Source organism: Fringilla coelebs (assembly GCF_963513975.1).
Source record: "Fringilla coelebs genome assembly, chromosome: 2".
Lineage (NCBI taxonomy): Eukaryota > Metazoa > Chordata > Aves > Passeriformes > Fringillidae > Fringilla > Fringilla coelebs.
In genome coordinates this window covers 83,035,598-83,054,171 of record NC_140029.1, presented here as the reverse complement: position 1 = coordinate 83,054,171, position 18,574 = coordinate 83,035,598, and positions in this window count along the sequence as shown.

Below are 18,574 nucleotides of genomic sequence, written 5' to 3'. Positions count from 1 at the left end.
TTCCAAACCCACCTGGACGCGTTCCTGTGCCACCTGCTCCGAATGATCCAGCCTGGGTGAGGGGATTGGAACAGGCGGTCTCCAGAGCTCCCTTCCAACCCTGACAATCCCGTGATTCTGTGGCTCGTTCGCCTCGGCAAGCGGCCCGGCCACCCGTGTCTCTGATGCCATCCCTCGCACCCGTGTTTCCAGGTCTGCACAGAGCCAGGAGCCTCAGGAGAGAGCTGGGAGTAGGGGGAGCGAGAGCAAAGTAACAAAACCTGCCTTTCCTTGCTCATTAGATTTGCCCAAAGCTCCCTCTTGGAAGTGAAGGTGCTTGCAAAGCATTTTCAGGTGTAGCCATTCCTTCCCCCCACACTTCCTTGGTAACTGGAGAGCTGTCAGCATGTGAAACCAGGCAAGGGGTGAAGGCTTCATTAAAATACACTGCATGAAACACATCACGTGGGATCGTGTTTAAAGTGCAAATTGTGTATATATTTATACATACAGACATAAATATATTCTGCAAATATAGTAGAAAGATAGTAAAAACGAAAGCCTGATTAATTTCTGACAAGAGCTGCTGCTTGTTGTTTTATATGGCTAAAAAAATTTAGTTTGTGTGTTCATGTTTGTATGCCCTTTATGAAAACCAGAGAAGGCGGGAACAGGAAATGCAATGGCATCTCCTATTTGTCTGTTGAATTGCATGTTCATGTTTGTTCCTGGAAGCCTCCAAACGCTGCACTTTGAACACACCACTTCGCCTTTACAATGTGTCACCAGAAGATAAGAGAATAAAACTGAAGTTTCCGTCCCTGGCTGACCAAAGCCGGGATCCCAAGACCTTTTCTCAGAGTAACTATTAGCCAGCTGTTTGAAGACACACTGTCTATGAAAAATATTAATTATGTACCAGGAATCAAGCCATAATCGTACCCAGTTTATTTGGCAAAACCAGAACATGCTGTTCTGCTGCTAGGGGAAAAATGTGGGGGTGGGGAAATCTAACTCCTCCTCCAAAGCCCGTGTTTATAAGTTGGAATGCTCGTTCCTTTTAATTACAGGAGCAAAACCAATAATAGAAACAAAGCAGCCTTGATGAGGGTGCCGTGTGGTCCAAGGCCACCCTCAAAACCAGGTTTGCTGTTCGCTAATGAGGAAAGGACCGAGCCCGATGTGAGGCGAAGCATTCGCTGCCTTCAGAACGCCGAGCCTTCCTGAGAGCGAGTGCGCCCGGCGTGCCTGAGCAGACCTCATCTTTTAGTGTGATACTAGTTCGCCTTTTATAATGACAAAGTTTGCCTGTAGCAGTCTTCAGGTGAAGCCAGTGGCGCCTTACCGGGTTGGTGGTGAGAAGAAGCCGTGAGGCCCCCGTGTGCCGCTGAATCTGGGAACGCTCCGTGCTCTGAGCGATCTCTGAAACAGCTCACTAAGAGTGGCACAGGAATACCCATTCAGTCTGCCCTCGGGCTCTTTAATGAAAAAAGTTGATAATTGTTATGGAATTGTTTATTATTTGTGTTGTTAATTACAGGGATTGTGTTGTACCAGCAGTGTGTGCGGAGTGTGAGTTTCTCTATGCCTACAAAAGCACCTTCATACATGTATTCTTGAACCTCATATTGAAAGCAGAGCTTTGCTGAAAGCATCAGCTAGAAATGCCTCTGGTGCAGCTGTATTCCACTGCTTCTTATCACAGTTGGCATAGCTGTCAGATAATGTTTGGATATTTGGGTCATTTGAGGGTTTTTTATAAATGCAGCTATGGGTTTACCTGGCGTAAAACCTGCTAAAGAGCCTCTAAACTAGACCCACATATAGCACACATGACTTGAGAATCACCAGCAATTGGTGATTAAGGAAGCTTTGCTGGATAGCCATGAAATTATTGTAGTACATAAAAAAACATATCAAGGTAAAACACCTTCCAAGAATTTATTACATTCCAAAACAGTTATAGTTGAGAATAGTCATGCTTGTGTTTATGTTACGAGATAAATTTTCTTAGGAAGTTTTACAAAATTCCTTTAAAGTGTTTTATAGCTATGCAAGGACTGGGGGGGGAGGTTGGGGGAGGAAGGATTTCTAGGCACCAAGAACATTTCTTGCTGCTTTTCATTCTGGAAAAGTGAAAAAAAAAAAAAAAAGCCTATTTGAAAATGCATCCTTTTTGACATGTCTGGAAGAGGAAAACAGACACTAGAGAAACAAACACAGTGCCGATTTTTAAATATTGGTTTAATGAGATGCAAATTACCCCTCCCGTGTGTGAGCTGAAGTCCTTTGTTCTCCAGCCGAGATTCTCTTAAGGAAGCAGGCCATATTTCCCGTGTTTCTCGGTGAGCTTCCCAAAGGCTGGGCGTGCCAAGCTTTACACTCTCCTCAAGCTTCCAGAGCAGCTCTGCTCTCATCAGCCTCGCACTCTCCAGCAGCTGATTTCTGGAGCAGCCTTGACTAGAGAGTTTGCTGATGTAGCTGCAGTAGAAGACCCAGTAAACCCTCCTAGGGATAGGATCCAATTTAAATTGCTTTAATAATTATCTCTTGCTTATACCAGAACTGCAAAGGGTGTTTTGCTGTTGAAACCACACCTGTGGGTTTTTGCTGGCAGAGCTGTATTGATTGGTGAGCGTTGTTACTTCCTGCTATTGCTAAATCAGCAAAACTTTTAAATATAAACCAAATCCCTGTCATCTGCCAGCCAGATTACTCCTTGTCCCGATTACATAGGTGTTAGGCAGCCTCCCTCACTTTTATTCACCTTTAGAGTTGTACCTTGGTGACCTCTTCTGAATAACCACAAGCTTTTTCTAGCTGGATTATCTCCTGTTTAAAGCTAAGCACCTGGGTTGTTCTGAACGCGGAGAGCCTAGTTTTGTTCATAAGGTCAAAATGTAGGGAATGCTGGAATTACACATCTGTGGAAGCACAAAAAATTGCAGTTTACTTTTCTGGTGAGTACAGCTGAGTTGGAGATGCATGATGAAGGAACCACCTACTAACTTTTCTTTACTTTCAAGATTCCAGATATTGTAACTTTTCTAATATGTTTTGGGTTTCATAGCCAGAAATTCTATATTTAGTAAAAGATCATTTGCTGGGTTGATAATTAGGAAAAATTCAAATACAGACATAGTGAAAAATATGTTTAGTATGTCTAGACAAATGTACCAACCTGTATTGCCTTTCAAAGCTCTGCAAGATAGTCCTGGCAGCTTGTAACAATAAGCCAAGATCAAAGACTAAGGATAGACAGGAAAGAAACTCTTGAATCTATGTATTCCTGTCTTTGTCAATCTATACTAAATACCATGGCAATTAAAAGATCTCTGAAATATTTTGGACAGTATTATGAAACTCAGTATTTGGTATGTGGACATAACGCCCAAAGATGTGACAGTAAGTCTTGTGAAGCACATCCTTATTTACACACTTTAACTGTGTGGGCTACCACTAAAAGCCGGAGCACAGCACCTTTTTTCCTTGTGTTCCTGGTGCTAAAGACTTGCTGCTTCCCCAGGAAGGTTTCTGTAATCTTTGGAACCCCATGCTGTCACAGCTAGATTGTTACTGGTACCCAAGTTGACATGCCACCAGCTCACCTTCTGAAATGACATCTTCGTGGGTCTTGGGAGATGGGAGGACTCAAAACCCAGATATATTTTACTCTGGCACATCTGTGTCATCTTCAGCTACCCAGAGAGATATTTATTACCGTTCTGTGTTAGCTGGGTGACATTTTGCTGGGCAAGGTTCTGGGTTGCTACAGAAACTGTCTCTGCAGATCCCTTCAGTCAAGCAAGGCTCTAGTGACAAGACTCGTGCTTTCAGCAAGAACATAAATAATTCACATTTTTGCCAGCCAGCTCTCCATGCCTTCCATACAAACAGGCTGGGAGCTCCAAGGAAAGAAAAGCAGCTGCAATTAGCTGGAACTAATATCTAGAGATTTAAAGGCATGTTTACTAAAGTAGACTATATTTTGGAAACACTTTGCTTTAGAGACTATTTTTTTTTTCTTTTTTTGAGAAGGGCAACTCCAGCATGCCTCTTTGTCAACTGCTTTTTGGAAAGATAATGAGCTGGTTTAACTAAACCTGCTCCTATCACATGGCATCACACTCCCCCCATCTATTCCTCCCCTGCCAGGGAGGCAGCTGGCTTTCTCATGGATAGAGCACGCAGTCACGTAACACCATGGAATGGACATGGGAAGGATTCCCTGCTGTTTCAGACCTGCCTGGCTCTCTCTGCCCATGAGCAGCCATTGGCACAGACAGCACTGGGTACCCATAGCAGTGAGGGACTCACAATGCTAAGGCTCTGCTCACACAGGGCACTGCAAGTGCTCATTAAAACTTACGCTGGAGAGCTGAAATGCTGTTTCTACACACAAATTCAAGACAACTCCCTCTGTACAAGTTGTAAACCCTTGTCACTTTGACTTCTTCCATCTATGCAAACTATCTGTTCATTATTTAATCCATCCCTTTCTCAGCCACACTTCTGCTGTACAGTTCTGAGAGTTCAACTCTTCCTCCTACAACAACGTCCCCTTTTACAACTATTTTCAATGAATGTCAACAAATACAGGATAGATGTTAAGGAGTATGGGATAAATATCACTAAATATTGGATAGGTGGAGTCTACTGCAGTGTTTGGATGAGCCAAAGTCTTGTCCGTCTTTAGCAAGAAGATTCACCCAAGAATTTTGTGAGGGAATTCCATGTAGTTAAGTAGTATTTGGGTTGTTTTAGTGTTTAATGTGGCTGCAGCTAGCCCAGCCTTTGCTCAAGTCATGGACTATCTTTTTTTTGTGTTACAGTGTGGTCTGATATAAAGTCCTTTAACACTTAAATGTGTGCTGGTTTTGGCAGGAGTAGCGTTAATTTTTCTCACAGTGGCTGCTATGGGGCTATGTTTTGGATTTGTGCTGGAAACAGTGCTAGTAAGACAGGGTTGGTTTTGTTATCCCTTAGTGGTGGTTACACAGAGCCAAGGCTTTTTCTGCTCCTCACCCCACCTCACCTGCAAGTGGTCTGGGGGTGCACGGGGATGGGACACAGTCAGGATGGCTGACCAAAACTGACCTAAAGGACATTCCAGGCCATAAGGTGTCATGCTCAGCATATGGAACTGGGAGAAGGAAGGAAGTGGGGATGTTTGGTGTGATGACATTTGTCTTCCCAAGTCATCACTACCTGTGATGGAGCCCTGCTGTCTTGGGGATGGCTGAACACCTGCCTGCCCATGGGGAGTGGGGAATGAATTCCTAGTTGTGCTTTGCTTGTATGTGCTTTTACTTCACCCATTAAACTGTCTGTATCTCCCCAAAAAAGATTTCTCACTTTTACTCTTGTGATTCTCTCCCCTTTCCCACTGGTGCAGGAGCGTGAGTGAGGGCTAAGTTGCCATCTGAGGTCAAGCCACAACAATGTCACATGTCTTTGGTGGTCACCTGCTGGAGGCTGTAGGTGCCAGATCATTGTGCTGGGAGCTGCCACATGAATTACAGCCCCTCCTGCCTCCCCTGTTCTTTTCATCACAGCTGTTTATGCGTGTGAGATATTCTGGGGGGGGGGGTTGAGGCTTCTGGGCATTGCACCAGCTTAATAAATATTTGAAGTTGAAATGGGAGAATGCATCTGATTTTCCTAGGTCCCTTTTTAGAAATATTCCTAGTCTGCCAACTCTGTGGAATAAGGAGACTGGAAAGCTATAGACTTCTGGTTGTGATTTCAACTCCAAACAGCGACAGCACACAGATCCACATGAGAGAAAAGACCTAATCCAGTCATATTCATGCAACTGGTGTTTCTGCCAGAGATAACAGTTGCAAAGTATGGCAGGTGATGGAAGGTGTGTCGTGTTTCTTTTTTACTTCACAGATCCTGTTGGGAAGACCAGCTGCTCATCAGCTCCTGCTCAGCATGTATGTCTGATTGTTCATGCCTTAGTGTCCAAATTTGTGCTGGTCCCTATTAATTTGCAGTCCTGAAAAAGTTGCTCTGGTTGTCAGGTTTGTTTTGAAATTGAATCCCATCCTTCATTATAACCGTGGCCTTCCCAGTTTTGTACTACTGGTAAACTTCAGACGTATTTTTTATTCCATCATCTGCATTGTTTGTGAAACATTGAAACAAGTTGGCTAGAGCTGTGTAGCCACCTTTCTGTGCTGAAAATACATGAAACCAAATTTGTACTGGGCATGTAGGGTTTCAGTTAGTTTGTTTATGAACCTGCACGATGACAAAAATCTCACTGGAGTCCACATATTTGATGATATCTACAACTTCTTGCTTATTTATGAGTCTTGTTAATCTATCATAGAAAGAAATTTGATTGCAATGTCTACTAGATATGATTTATACCTGATGAATCCATGGTAGCTGCTACTCCTCTCCTAGTTATTTTCCAAATTCTTACAAGTAACTGTTTATCTACTCCAAATTGAAGGAACTGAAAGTGGCTGGCCTTAATTTGCTAGTTCCAAAGACCAAAGCCATCAGATCCTACTTCTTATTGATGGCATTGAAGCTACACACCTTACAGTAACCCGCTAGAAATGCTGGAATTGATTTATATAATGAATTTACAGCCTGCACAACTGCATGCTCACAGTGAGTGAGGACTTGACTTACAGAGGAGCATCTGATCTTTGCACTAACACTGTGCAAATCAATTGGGAATAAAAAAGACAGTGTAAACATCAAGCTCTGAAGAGAAAGTGCTATTCCATAATATCGTTATGGAAGCAGACCTGAGATGAATGCCTGCAGGTGCACATCATCTGCTCTGACAGTGAATCACTGATAAATATGTTCTGAGAACAGTTACACAACCAGTTTTGCACCCCCTTAGAAGTTGTAGCTGGTTTGCTTATGGGACTGTTATGTGAGGCAAAAGCCCTGCTCAAGTGGACATTTTCAGCGCTTTTTTTCCTCTCCAAGAATCTGTTTACCCATGCAAGGTTTGCTATTGGATTGAAAATATTTTTTTCATCTAAATCGATGTCGTCAATTACTAATGTCTTTGTTATCTCTTGTAAAAAAAATTGAAATGTTGGCAAAGATTTGCAAGACATTTTTAAAAATGTGTATTTGTGGGGTTTTTGTTTGGTTGGCGTTTTCTAATTAAAAGCAAAGCTCCCGTTTCTCTTTTAACAAAAGAACCTTGTCCGTCAGAAAATGCTCAGTTTTGCAGTGAGGTGCAAAGTAGTTTTCAGAAAATCAATAGATAAGGTAGGTGGTGTCTTTCTTTTTAGCTCTTCGTTTAGATTAGAAGGAAGCACCTTCTAATTGAATTGAATTTTATACTGCTCCCCGGGGGACTTTTCTGGGAAGAACTGTTGTGATTCTAGGCTAAAAAACTCCCATTTGCCTGAAGTGTCCATATCTGGGGTTCAGCAACAATAGCTTTGTATAGCGGTGAGAAATCTTTTTGTATGTATTGTATTGCAGAAAGTTTCCAGCATTCCTCTTGAGAAGAGCAAATCTGGTCTTGGGACGGTGCTTTAACTCTTACTTAACGCAGCTGTGGTTCCAGCACCATTAATTCCCACGAGTAGGAGTAGGACACATTAACAGCCAGGAGCAGGGTGTAATGTTCCAGGAACATTAACACCCATTGAGTAGGAGACAAAGCCGGCAGCCTCCCTCTCTTTTCCCACTCCCATGCTGGATGGCTTGTAACGTTATGCGTCTCCCTGCTAACACATCTCTTTCCTCTCTAATTTTCAGCCCGGACAAGAAAACCCATGCATGGATCAGAAAACAAATTATTCTTGCAGTGCCCCCAAGCTCGTGTGTTCATTAAAATATAATTGTAGCTAGCTCAACTGCAGAAACACTTCCTAGAACCTTTTCTCTCCTTCTCCAGTACGGACCCTGAAAAATACCGAACCACAGGGAGCTGGACTCGCTAGCGGGATAACCACATAGAGGGTGTGGAGACTGCAGCGTTATCAGCACATTATCTCTTGTTATCCAGAAAAGGCTCTTCCCTGATTCTTCAAACAGGATTTTCCTGTTACTGTGTGTGGGCTGGGAGGTTTAACGACATTCTGACTCTTCCTTTGCTAGGCCTGCAATTGTCTTCCAGAAATCTTTATAGAAACCTTTATGTAAGGAGGCATAAACCTGCACGGGAGAGTGCTCAGTGCTCGACAAACCCAATCCTTTTAGCTGTCATCGTCACAATAGAGCCAAGCGAGCAGCCAGCCCCCTCAACCTAAGGAACAGTTTTTGACTTAAGCCTATTTTGTATCTTGTAAGAAGATTAAAAGAATTAAAGAGAAACCTGTTCAGTCCATTTAATATTAAGCATATGACACATAGCTTCATCTTGTACAGGGTCAGAATAAACAGAAGGACATAATGATTATACATATTTCATGCTGCTCTTGAGCAGCTGAAACTTCTAAGCTGGAATACCCTGCCTGAATCCATCTCCAGAGGATCCCCAGAGCTTTGTAGCTGCATACAGATGCCAGCAGCCACAGTTCTTGGAAAAACCATCCCGAGTAAACAGAGTAAGCACTTCAGTATACTGAAAAGGAAAGCTCCCTTGGCTGTGCTGCAAAGGTTTTGAGGAGGTGAAAAGAAGTTGGCAGTGGGTGGATGGGGCTGAAGTCACAGCATCCCTGCAGACCCTACCCAAGGGATCCCACATAAGGTCCACATGAATCAGCACTTCTCTCATCAAAGGTGTGAGTAGACCCTGCTCATCAATCACATCAGTGCAATGGTGGCACATTGGTGTGGGGGACATGGAGAGGATAGAAATTTTGGCCTTGAAGGAGGGACCCTGCAGCAGAGCTGTGCCTGCCAGCCCATTCCCCAGGACTGCAAGACAAAAGTGATATGAGCACGAGGATTTCCTGCCATACTGCCATGCCTAAAGCCCTTGCCTGTCCCACAGTAAATGCCAAACTAAGTGCAATCATTTTGAGGACTCTGTACAGTAAAACAAGTCACTGGCTGACCTAGATGGAATAATTACAGAAGTACTTACAATGTACTTCTTCACAACCATCATAAAAGTCCTGGCTAATTCCCAACTGCTTTTACAATCTGCTTGCCTGAGTTGCTAGCAGGATAAAAGCTCCAGCTACAGTTTATTTGCATGGCATAGGAACATACAGCTGCCTAATATCCCTATTTGTTTACAGCACTGTGTTTCTTCAAAATGCACATACAGTAAATATTGTCAATCATAAACAATCCATAATGAACTAACAAACCGTTGTCTTTGTACTGGCAGCAGCTGGTATATTGCGATATACCACGAGATTCAGCATTTGGAGGTGTGCCAGGTGAGATAGAACTGGGATGGGTTTCTGGCCTTGTCACAGCCAGTTATTGCTTTGAGCTGGGTTTATATGTGATAATATCATGCTTGGGTATCTTGGCATATTTTTAAACATATATAAAGGTAAAAGTTATGTGTTTCTGTCTGGAGACACAGTCTAGTCCCATAATAAAACCATCCCACAATAATCCATACATGTATTTATCCCACATTTTATATGATTTAGGCTGCAATTTCAGTTAAGTCAATAAATTTGCAGATTTGAATTATCGAGTCACTAAGTAAATACAGCAAATAAGCAGAATATATACATATTGATGAGCTAGTGATTTACAGCAGAACTCATTAGCAAGCAAACACATTACTAGCTTGCTCAGATAAAATCTTAGGCTTTCTCTATCTCAGTTTTCTTCCTGATAGCAGAAATTCTGAAATTCTGGCTTCTCCTTTTGCCCTTTCCCCCTTGCTGCTTCCATCAGGAATAAGGAAGTATAAAGGTACCTATTTGCTTCACTCACACTATGTGAAACACTGCAAAGTGTACACACCAGCTCATAAATAGGTAGAGGAGCTGCAAATATACTTTGTTCAAGCTCTGCATCTGTTATAAAGGGCACCATATATATGGTGCAAAGTGTGCAAAGGCACAAGCATTTAAAAGGGCAAAACTCAGACTCACTGATACAGGCCAACAGGGTAGCTCTGCTGAGGTGCTTTATGAATCCTTCTCTTTTGCCTTGCCCTTTTATTGCTCTTTACCTCTGTACTCACCTTTTGTACGTGCAAATGCTCAGAAGAATAACTTGATGCTTCCAGGCCAAAGTTTAGCAATGAGTTTAAATTCAAATCTTTATGTTTGGCAATTGGCTCTTGTCATGTACATATGCAAATCTACTAAGTGCAAATCCACTAAGCACGAATCTCTTGCAATGAACTAAGGAATTCACATTATAATCCTGCAAGACACCTTAAAGCAGGCACCTCCTCATTTTGGAGGTAATAAACTTGTAATTATATTAGCACTCTGGTGGAGTCAGCAGGTCTTTGAGATCTCTACCTCCAGTTTTCCCTTGAAACATACATCCCAAAACACAAAGCTCTTAACTTCTTAACTTGTTAAACCTAAAGGTATACTTTTTACAAAACCCCAACAACAACAACAACAACAGAGAACTCTTCAAGTTAGGCAGAACAGAAAGTTTCTAAATTAACCCCTTGTTGGTTTAGGTTCTTCCAAACAGTTTTCTCTGTCCATCCTATCCTTAAAGTGGTTCACTCAACTGATCATACTTAACAGCACCAAAGAAAAGCATCTTGTCCCCTTTCCAGGGTTCCAACCACAGCTGCAGCATCCAAGACAGAGGCAGCATCTTCCCTGGTGCCAAAACAACAGCCTGTACATTTTGTTACACACCATGTTCCAGGGAACACAATAGTCAGTGAACAGGAAGAGAGCAGGTACCCCCCTGCAAGCTGCAGGAGGAGGCCCAGGGCTGTGGCTGCTTTGCCCTGCAGCAGTTGGGTTAGATGCCCTGTAAGTGCCTGCTTTGTCCTGTCCCAAACCAGCTGTGTGTCCAGCTAGGTGCTCATTAGAGGCAAAGACATCTGGCAATTTTGTGTCTTGTGTTGACTTATGTGGGTAAATGAAGGCATGTTAGTGCATACACAGTGCACATGCATGTTTATACTCTATATAAACAACTACATTGTCAGTATTGCAAGATAGCAATCTCTTGTGGTCACTTTATTGGGGATGTAGAGCCTGTGTAATGAAGGCATGTGGGTAGTCACTGTGGAGATAGGTGCAAGAGGCTGGTGATTTCACCCCAGAGCTGTATGCCCTCAGACTGTGACCCAGCTTGTGAGCTGATGAAGTAAACACATTTCACATCCCATGTATGCATGAATCTGACAAAGCACATTTACCTACTTTACCTAAAATTTCAGCAGAATGATGACAAAGCAATGATCTATATTTTAGATGATTTAGGCTGTGTTTTCAGTGAAGTCAATAAATTAGCGGATCCAAATTGTCCAGTCACCATAACCAGGATAACCAGGTCACAAAATGAAAAAAGTAAGGTTTTTTAAGCTTATCTTGGAATATCATGAAGATCTAGTTTTCTTTTAACCAGAAAAACTCAGCTACTATTTAGCTAATATTTTATTGACACAATTAACAAGTCACTGGAGGACCCTGTCATTACTGGCCATAGGTGTCTGTGGAATATTAAGGGTATATTTTTGTCTTTGGCCAGTTAAATGATCCAAGCAGACAACAACTGTACCTGAACTCCGTTCAGGAAGTGTAGCTATACAAATGCTTGCAACACAGCCTTAAATCTCCCTGCTTTTACATGTTAGCAGTTTCACATTGTTTTCCCATGTCTATGCAGTTACAGAGTATTTTGAAGATTTAACATGCAGACAGATGATGGTTGAATCATCTCCAACAGCAGTTCTCCCATAGCACTGGCTTTTTCACTGAGAAGAACATAGTAGTGGCAGTGTTTTCCTTTTTCAGCAACTGTAAGAGAAACAGTTTACCCTCCTCCTCTCTGGCCATGACTTAATGACACAATAAATCCAATATTAGGGCTCTTGGCATTGGACCAGATATACCATAATCTGCTACCCAAGGATCCACGTTTCACTCACGCTGTCAGTTAAAATTGCTCTAAAATTTTGCTGATTTCTTACTGACACAGTTAATGTGATTAAAACTACTGCTCTCTCTGTGCCATTGTCACTTCATGTCAGATTAGATATCAGCTACCAACTGTTAAAAACTCATATCAACTCCATACCAGACATACTTAATTCAATGACAACGTGGTCATGTGCCCACACTGAACTGGAACTCCATCACTGCACACATCCAGTAAAAATGATGGAAAGAGCCTCACACATGCACTGCACACACTAAAATTAAGACATGCTTTCACTGAGAAAAAGTTAAAACATGAATGGTTCAAGCAGCTGTTTAATTTCTTTGGCTCTCTCTCCTTAAAAGTCACTCTGGGATTTTACCAAATTTGGTGTTCCTACATAAGGGTGCAAGGCAGTGTGTAAGAGTCATGGTTGAGAAAACAACCCTGGCTCCTGGTTCAAACTGCAAATGCAGGACCTCCATCACTATCAATTTTGTTTTATAAAAATAATTAAATTTTTTTAAAGTACAGCATGTCCTTACATTCCTTCTTTTCTTGTCAATCACTGTCATGCTCTCAACATTTTTAAAGCACTCCAGATTCTTACTGTGGATGAACAGAACAAGTTTTAAGAGATCGCAGTTGAACTTGTTAGCTTTTGGCCTAAAAAACACAAGGCTCTTTGGCATTTTGTAAGAGGACATTCCACTCATAGCTAAACAGTTTTCTTGTGCAAGTTGTCACGGGGATTTTAAAAAGCTTTGCATGTTCTTCACATGTGAGTAAATATTGAGGCTTGGGACTACATGGTGTGCTGTTGGTTTTGGTTGTAGTGTTTCAGGGAAGGGTGAAAGAATGGAGAAAGAAGTGGCATAATTTCTGTTTTAAGTTAGTTCTTGAACTCCTGGCTACCTGTTTACTTACATTTCTGAAAGATTAAACTGCTCTGGGCACTGCCTCACATTTTCCGCTGCGTGAAGTTTGATCTTTCAGCATGTAAAAATGGCAGTTTGCAACCACCCAAGTTTTGCACTGTTGATTTCTCCCAGGAGATTGACATCTGCCCCACATCACCCATGACCAGGCAGCAGGGTGATATTTTTCTGTACTGTTCTACCAATATGTACGTCTTTCCTTTGCCATAGAAGCTGCAGCATGCCAGTAGAAAAACAGACTCTGTAATTACTGTGAAGACTTCTAATCCTTAGAGTTTCAGCTTGCTTTAATGCTTGCCTTAACTCAATAGAATGGCTGGAGTTGCAATATTATGTGCAAGGTTGTTCTTTAGTAAATCTCTTTCCCTTTGCTTCTCACACGATGAAGCACCCCCATAGCATTGCTGCAAGGTAGAGACAAGATACATGCAGGAAAGAGTAGAGCTTGTTTTGCTGATAGGAAACTGCTTTTTGAAAGAGAAGCAGACCCTCCTCTGAGCATGCGTTCTCTTCAAACATGTCACAACTTCTCTGTTTCTAAAGTCCGTCCTGTCAATTCCTTCCTTGTTGATTTTGGCAGAGTTCAGACAAATCAATTAACTGGTGACAAGTCTCTGCTCTAAGTAAGATCCCACTGGGAAAACCAAGAATAGCCATAAAAAATGTTTCACAAGAAAATGCCTCATTTTGCATTTAATTTGTCAAAGGCTTTGCAAAATTCTGTGCCTTGATGAAGCAACTGTCAGTTGTGAATTTCTAAAGGCATTGCATTTCAAACCTGGAAAACTGTTGGCTCTTTTACCCCACCGATGTAATTTGGTTTGTTCCACCTTCTCTCCTCCTTCTTTGTAGGATAACAGCTAAAATGAGCTGCTTCTAGGAAGGCACAGTGGCTTTAAACTGGCACATGCATTATGCTTGAGTTCACACCGGGTCCAGCGATGGGCAGGATCAGTAAGTGACTGTCTGTCCTGGGTTGCAATGCACCTAGGACGTAACTGCAAGTATGTATTCTGTTACCAGCTGTTAAAAGCAGGTGGGGCAGTTATTTTCTGTTAATGGGCCAGCTGTTAAAACCAGGTGATTTAACCTTTTCCCACTGGATTCCCAGAGGAAGACCAGACCTGTCTGGTCTATCACCACTGGACCTTCAGAGAACTGCACCCTTCTGCAGGATTACTGCTTCAAGAGAACCACATTTGTCACTCCAAGGAGGACTGCAGCCACCATTTAATCAGACTGCTACCAAAACCCTGACCAACAGGGTGTTAGCAGTCAGCACTTTTTTTTTTTTTTTGGTACCATTGCATTTTTATTTTAATTTTCCTAGTAAAGAACTGCTATTCCTATTCTCATATCTTTGCCTGAGAACCCCTTAATTTCAAAATTTTAATAATTTGGAGGGAGGGGGTTTACATTTTCCATTTCAAGGGAGGCTCCTGCCTTCCTTAGCAGACACCTGTCTTTTCAAGCCAAGACAGTAACTTATGACACTGTCCTAGAGATGAACAGGAATGTCTCTCTGGCAGAAACAAATTAACAACAACATCACTCTGCAATCTCCAGCTATTTGGCAGCACACCCAGCAGTCTGCACAGCCACTGGAAATACAGCTCTTCAGCCAAGACCTTATGTCGAAGTTAAATAAACTTAACCACTCTAAGTTAGGGCCATCCAGCCTGCTCTACCTAAGCCTTTGCTATATTCTGTAGAGAAAGGATAAAAATACCCAACGAAATACCTCACTAAAGATTTTGTGTTATGTTTTCAGGCACCTAATCTATTTCATCCCTTGAAGGGTCAGATATCATATTGCTGAGATTTCACTGGCATTAGGGCCTCTCTCCAAAAGGCAGTGAAATATAATCTTGTGGAGCATTACAGTATGTACTTTCCATCTGAATCCAGAACTTTGTGGACCCCTGGACACATTACGCCGTGGGAGGACAGTTAGGTACATACAGTAAATACAAGCAATTAAACCCCCAAATCAAGATTTCATTAAATTAAACCTGACTATACATAGGTAATTTTTCAGTAAGTTATTATAATTCAAATCAACAATGCTGTGGATCAAACCTTTTCCCCTAGGAAAGAGCAGTTATTCATCCAAAACTGGTAAAACTGGGACCAGTTCAAGTGAAAACAGTTGTCCAATATCATCAATCCAAATCCTAGGGGACAGGTCGCAAACAACAAAGAGCTTGTACAGGGAAGGCTCTAGGGTTAGAGATGACTCAATATTTCACTGCATCATTGCAAACAGGAAGAGGCTATTTCATAACTCACGGGTCATTTTCATAACTTGAAAGCCCATCTGTATACAAACAGGTCATTACAGCAAGGAATCACACACAGGATTTTCCATCTTAACCTCAAGCAGAGTACAAGTGCTGTGCACGCTTACGTCCTGCAGAAAGCTCTGATTAGTCTGGTGTAGACTGGAAACTTCCAGAAGAACCACAGTGAATGCTGGTATCACAAATACACCCTTGTGTCTGCAATAATCTTCTCTTATCCTCCTGACCCTTTTCTTCTAATCCCTTAATCATTGTTGTGGCATGTCTCTATATTTACATACATCAAACGCTTCTTGCACTATGGACATGGTTTTGGAAACAGGCTCAAAAGGCTTGATACCTGCCAATCAGGCAGGAAAGAGGAAGTGAATCCTATTCACATTTGGTATTGCCTGTCTTCTGTGGAAGAGAAAGCCAGAGGTCATCTGCTGTTTGTAGCCTTTGTGAAGATGCCTCTTCAATTTTTTGCTTGAGTTGGTCCCTAAGTTGCTGTATTTCTGCAGAGAGGAATTTTACCTACTCTAGTAAATACTAAGGCTGTGTCTGTGGTATAGTTCTGCAATTGTTCAAAACTGCTGGTACTTAGGTGTTTGGGTTTTTTAATTGAAAAACTTTAGACAGGAATTCCACTTTGAAAATACTTTTTGAGCAGTAAATAAATTGAAATCAAGAACAGAAATGTTTGAATTTTAGTTCAAACTTTTAAAACTACTTAAATATATGTAGGAAAACTTCTGAACAGAGCATCTAATTCAGAATATAAAGCACTCTATATTAGAACATGAAACATTTGCCATCATCATTTACTACTACCTTTTATTTTGTAAAGCTTCTCAACAGGTCCCCAGTTCAACAACAGCCTGAACTACATATTCACGCACACATGGTCCCATGTGGAATTCCACTGATTTCAGAGAAGTTAATGACTGTCTACTAATTACATGAACTGTTACACTTTATTCCCTTAGATGTGAAATCACATCTATAAAATATACTCAGTGTTGCAGGCCTTCAAAGATAAAGCAGAGTATTACCCAACGTTAGCAGCAGCAGCCTGCAGGCACAGCGGCTGAGCTGTATCTTAGCTAGATGTGGAGGTCAGATATCTCACTTTGAGCTACTCTAACCTCTGCTTCCTCTGTGGTCAATGAACAAACATCTCAAGACACAAATTAGTCTCCCTGCAACACAGACACAAGAACTGAGCCCATTGCTACATAAACTACTCACATAATTAACCATCTAGTCATTAACTGTCGTACATAGTGGGACTCCACGTGAGAATAATTATACCTGCACAAGTGTTGTTTGGGTTTAGTTTCCTGCTAGCTTGTGTTCTCTACACTGAGATCTTGAATTAGGGTAAGAGGTGCTGAAATTAGTCTTGGGATGTGTGCAATGCTCTCCACAGAGAGCAAGGAAACCCCAAGCACACACTGGGCATCTGTTAGGTGTCTAAAGTTCAATGAAAATACTTCCTTTCAATATTAGTGTCCTATGTCTCAATCCCTAATAAATGCTAGAGCACTGACAACTTATGCAATTATTTATTTCAAATACCTTGATCCTGGGCAGAAGTAGTTCCCAATCAAAACGAACATTATTTCAAACCTGTCTTCCTAAACTTAACTATATTTGGTTATTCTTACTTGGAAGAATGCCAGAGGAGAAAAAAACAAAAACAAATCAGCGAGGGAAAGCTGAAACAAAAACATTTGCTAGATACTTCTTTCTTGTAATTACTAACTAAAGATTAAGTATTAGGCACTAAAGGAAGCACTGAGGCCGTCATGCTCAATATTCACGCTGTAGAGTGTTTAAACATTACAGGAACACATGAACGATGAAGCCACCCTCTGCTGGCAGACACCCACCGGTACAGGGGGCCAGCAGCTAAGGCAGCTACAGCAGCCTCTCCACTTTCAGAGCCAGCAGATATCAAAGCCCCTGACGTGCATTTTGCAGCACCACGTAGCATTCTGCTACCCTAAAGACTCGAGCAGTGTGACCCGAGGGGAGCTGGGAGGGACAGAGGTAGGCCCCTCTCTGTGCCCGTTCGCGTTACAGGGTGCCCTAGGTTCTGCAAGGGGAAGCTGCTATTCCCTTTCTCCCCTTACAGCTGCATCCAGCCCAGGTTTCACCTTACAGCCGTGTCCCTAGGAGCTTGCCAGGAGAGAAGATATGAACAGGATTTATGATTGCACAAGCCTTGCTCTCTTTGCTGCTCTGCAGGCAAAAGAGGTGGGCTAGGAAACCACAAACCCTGCCTGGACAAACCCTGTACCAACTTGCACAACCACCTGCATGATTTTATTTTAAATAAAATACAAATGTAATGCTTCTGTTTTGAAAATTAGGCCTTCTTTTATGACTTCTACTGTTTTCTAAAGAAATAACACAAAGCTGCCTTGAATTTTGGACTCAGAAATGTGAACATAACCTGCTGATGTCAAAACCAGGCTATATGCAAACGGATGTATCAAGGAGTTCTTTGCGTATGGATGGCTTCCAATATAATCTTTACTAAAGAGAGAGCAGTAGTTGACTCTGATTATGAATGCGCTACAAATTAGGGGAACCCTACAGACGTACTTCTAAGTCTGATTTTCCTTGTTAAAATATCTTGTCAGCAAGTTTTCCAATGGATAATAGCTTTCACACAGAACACTGTAGACATAATGTGCATGAAGACCTGGGTTTGCTCAGCCTGCTGACAGGTTTTTGCACTATTGTATTTCAGCTGTGACAGGTTGGTTCCCAGCAATACCATGGGTCTGCATCTTCCTGGGCATCTGCAAAACACCACTTCTGTATTAGAGGTATTTGAAGCAACTGGCTACAGAGATCTGGTTTTCCTCAGGTGTCATCAGTTCAGGAAATAGAATGCACAACTTTAAAACATGAAACTTGGCACATGAAGAGCACTGTTTGTCTACATTTAAAGTGTTATTACATCTCTTTCCCTATCCAGTTTCAAAGAGGGCTCTTTCCTCCAAATGTACTTTTTTCTTTATAATGATGGAATGCTATAGGTGGAATTCTGCAGCCACCAGAATCACCATCTCCACACAGCTAAAATTTACTACTATAGGGAATTATCCTAGGTTTCTCACACACTAAACACTGAGTGCAATGTACTACTCACAGGTGACAAGAGTAGGAAAAGATAGTAAAAAAAAGTTTGGAAAACCTGTGTGTTGGCATACATGTTAGCTAGAAGTAAAATGGTGATGAAAACCAAATGCCATTTGTGGATGGTGGACATGAGCAAAATAATGCCTTGTTTTCCCTGCTAAGTCAGTGACTGCTGAGCAGTAAATTCAGGAAAGACTGGGACAGCTATTCCCTTATATCCATGGAGGTGAACATTACCTGGATGTTGCACACATAAAG